Here is a 4,314-nt window from a genome sequence, read left to right as displayed (position 1 = left end):
AAGCAAGTAAAAAGACAACCTACAGAATGGGAGAAAATATTTGCAAACCATATATCTGACAAGGGACTTTTATCTAGAATGTATAATCTTAACATTCAATAATCTTTTTTTAAAAAAGCCCAATTTTTTTTTCTTTCTTTCTTTCTTTTTTTTTTCCAAGACGGAGGCTGGCTTTTTCACCCAGGCTGGAGTGCATTGGCACCATCTCGGCTCACCGCAAGCTCCGCCTCCCAAGTTCACTCCATTCTCCTGCCTCAGCCTCCCAAGTAGCTGGGACTACAGGCACCCGCCACCATTCCCAGCTAATTTTTTCTATTTCTTAATGGAGATGGGGTTTCACCGTGTTAGCCAGGATGGTCTTGATCTCCTGACCTCTTGATCCGTCCACCTCGGCCTCCCAAAGTGCTGGGATTATAGGCGTGAGCCACCATGCCCAGCCAAAAAAATTAAAAAGTCCAATTTTTAAAAAGGGGCAAAGGGGCCGGGCACGGTGGCTCATGCCTGTAATCTCAGCACTTTGGGAGGCCAAGGCAGGCAGATCAGGAGGTCAGGAGTTCGAGACAAGCCTGGCCAAACGGACCAGCCTGGCCAACATGGTGAAACCCCGTCTCTGCTAAAAATACAAAGATTAGCCAGACATGGTGGCAATGCCTGTAATCCCAGCTACTCGGGAGGCTGAGGCAGGAGAATTGCTTGAACCTGGGAGGCAGAGGTTGCAGTAAGCTGAGATCGCCCCATTGCACTCCAGCCTGGGGGACAGAGTGAGACTCCTACCCAAAAAAAAAAAAAAGTTGGTGGGGGGCTGGGCGGCAAAGGGCTTAAGTAGACATTTCTTCAAAGAAGATATACAAATGGCCGATAAAGACATTTAAAGATGTTCACGGCCAGATGTGGTGACTCATACCTATAATCCCAGCACTTTGGGCTGCCAAGGTGGGAGGATATCTTGAGCCCAGGAGTTCACGACCAGCCTGGGCAACATAGTGAGACCCTATCTCCATATAAAAACAAAAAATAAGGCTGGGCACAGTTGCTCACACCTGTAAATCCCAGCACTTTGGGAGGCCGAGGTGGGCAGATCACCTGAGGTCAGGAGTTCAAAACCAGCCTGGCCAACATGGCAATACCCCATCTCTACCAAAAACTACAAAAATTAGCCTGGCATGGTGGCGGGCACCTGTAATCCCAGCTACTTGAGGCAGGAGAATCGCTTGAACTTGGGAGGCCGAGGTTGCAGTGAGCCGGGATTGAACCATTGCACTCCAGCCTGGGTGACAGAGCAAAACTCCGTCTCGAAAATAAATAAATAAATAAAATAAAGGTGTTTAACATCATTAATCATTAATGAAATGCAAACCAAAACCACAAGATACTATTTTACATGCAGAAGAATAGCTATAATTTTAAAAAGATAGCGTTTCACCAGTCTAGACGCTGAGCCGCTCATTCGCAACGTCACGTGGAAGCTGAAGCTGCACCTCCCACGTGGCCCCTCTGGCCAGCTGAGCACCTCAGATAAGAACTACACCCAGTCCAGCACCAGCAGGTTAGCCACCAGCATCAGCCCCACCCTCTGCAGCTGGGCTGTCCTGCTGCTGCACTCCCTGGCAGCAAGGTGTGATGGCCCAGGTGGCAATCACTGGAGCAAGCATGGCTGTGGACTCTGCTATGGGGCACACACTGGGTCATGCCATCAATGGGAGCTTCAGTGGAGTAAATAATGCTGAGCCCACAAGTGGTGACATCACTTACCAGGAGCCTCAGGGAACCCAGCCGGCCCAGCAGCAGTAACCTTGCTTGTATGAGATAAAATGGTTTTTGGAATGTGCCCAGAATTAGGGAGACAAAGTTCTGTGAGGGCTTCCATGAGGTGTTGAAGCAGTGCAGACTTGCAAATGGATTTATCTAATCAAGAAGTTCAAATTGAAGAAATGGAAAATCAGCTCTCATAACTAAGTTAATTTAGCATAAAAATATAATTGATAGCCGGGCGTGGTGGCTCACGCCTGTAATCCCAGCACTTTGGGAGGACAAGGCAGGCGGATCACCTGAGGTCAGGAGTGCGAGACCAGCCTAACCAACATGGAGAAACCCTGTCTCCACTAAAAAAAAAGAAAAAAAAAATACTAAAAATTAGCCTGGTGGCACATGCCTGTAATCCCAGCTACTCAGGAGACTGAGGTAAGAGAATCACTTGAACCCAGGAGCCGCAGGTTGTGGTGAACCAAGATCGTACCACTGCACTCCAGCCTGGGCAACAAGAGTGAAATTCCGTCTCAAAAAAAAAAAAAATACATATATATACACACACATATACACACATATATACACACGCACATATATATATACACATATATATATATTTAATAGTGAAGGTATAAAGTGTAAAACCATCAGTTAAACCAATCCTCTGTCATTCATTACTTTCTTGCTTCAGAATTGCAATAGAAGAGGGTGTTCTTATTTGGTAGAATTTCATTAAGATAGTATAGAATTTGGGGCTTGTCAAATGTTTGTGTGGCCTCCTTAAACCAGTTGTTGTGATTTTTTTGTTGTTGTTTTGTTTGTGAGTTAATTAGAATAAGGTGATTTTCTTCACCCAAAAAAGACAATAACAAGTGTTGCTGACAATGTGGAGAAATGGGAACCCTTACACATTGTTGGTGAGAATGTGAAATAATCTAGCTACTTTGGAAGAAATGGAAACAATCTACATGTCCATCAACTAATGAATGAATAAACAAAATGTGGTATATTTATACCAAATATTCCACTTATTCCATTAAATGGAATATTATTTGGCCATAAAAAGGAATGAAGTACTGATACATGCTACAACATGGACGAATCTCGAAGAAATTATGCTAAGTGAAGGAATCACTCACAAAAGACCACATATTATATAGTTCCATTTATTTGAAATGCAAAGCAGAAATTGTGACCCTTCCGCCCGACCGGAAGGGTGGTATTTGAAAGATGTGTTGGCCGGGTATAGTGGCTCACTCCTGTAATCCCATCACTTCATGAGTCCGAGGTGGGTGGATCACCTGAGGTCAAGAGTTCAAGACCAGCCTGGACAACAAGGTAAAACCCTGTCTCTTTTTTTTTTTTTTTTTTTTTTTTTTTTTTTTTTTTTGAGACGGAGTCTTGCTCTGTCGCCCGGGCTGGAGTGCAGTGGCCGGATCTCAGCTCACTGCAAGCTCCGCCTCCCGGGTTTACGCCATTCTCCTGCCTCAGCCTCCGGAGTAGCTGGGACTACAGGCGCCCGCCACCTCGCCCGGCTAGTTTTTTTTGTATTTTTAGTAGAGACGGGGTTTCACCGTGTAGACCAGGATGGTCTCGATCTCCTGACCTCGTGATCCGCCCGTCTCGGCCTCCCAAAGTGCTGGGATTACAGGCTTGAGCCACCGCGCCCGGCCGTAAAACCCTGTCTCTACTAAAAATACAAAAATTAACTGAGCCTGGTGGTGCATGCCTGTAGTCCTAGCTGTTCGGGAGGCTGAGGCAGGAGAATCACTTGAACCTGGGAGGCAGAGGTTGCAGTGAGGCATAATTGTGCCACTGTACTCCAGCCTGGGCAACAGAGCAAGACTCCATCTCAAAAAAAAAAAAGAAAGAAAAAAAGAAAAGAAAAAGAAAGATGTGTTAAAAAAAAAAAAAAAAAAAGGAAGGAGCCTAAAAATTGCATAGTACAAGAGACAATAGTCTTGTGAAGGCAAGACATGAAGAAGTAGTCATTGGAGGAATAGCATTCAGAAGATCAAAAGATCCTTCCCTCCAAAAGTATCATTTATCAAAGCCACTATACTTTATTGTATCAACAGAAGAGGGTGCTCTTGAGCCAATAAACCAAATAAGGTATCTGAATCCTTTTCTTCACATAGAATTAATCAAAACGTTATCAACGAATCAGGAAAATCCAGTATACTTTACAATAATCAGAAAATGATTATCTTCACAGAGTTACTATAAGGGGGTAAAAAAGCAAGAACCAAAACTTTTCAGCTGATGAAAATAAACACCTTCAAAAAAAAAGAGAAAAGAACAGTAAAGGAGAGAAAAACTTAAATATAATTAAACACGCAATTGCAGATATGAAAGACTACTGTGAATCAAAAATTTAAGGATGGGCACAGCGGCTCACACCTATGATCCTAGCACTTTGGGATGCTGAGGCGGGTGGATCATTTGAGCCCCGTAGTTCTAGACCAGCCTGGCCAACATGGTAAAACCCTATCTCTACTAAAAATACAAAAATTAGCCGGGTGTGGTGGCGTGCACCTGTAATCCCAGCTACTCAGGAGGCTGAGGCAG

General features: G+C 44.3%; 1 pseudogene; it reads left to right on the top strand.

The window, feature by feature from the left end:
• Positions 1 to 1,431: 1,431 nt before the first annotated feature.
• On the top strand, positions 1,432 to 1,956 carry LOC111533813 (annotated as a pseudogene).
• The last annotated feature ends 2,358 nt before the right edge of the window (positions 1,957 to 4,314 follow it).

The sequence above is a fragment of the Piliocolobus tephrosceles genome, unplaced genomic scaffold (assembly GCF_002776525.5).
Source record: "Piliocolobus tephrosceles isolate RC106 unplaced genomic scaffold, ASM277652v3 unscaffolded_23547, whole genome shotgun sequence".
Lineage (NCBI taxonomy): Eukaryota > Metazoa > Chordata > Mammalia > Primates > Cercopithecidae > Piliocolobus > Piliocolobus tephrosceles.
Note: the sequence above shows the minus strand (reverse complement) of the source record. Positions and strands in the feature narration are given on the sequence as shown.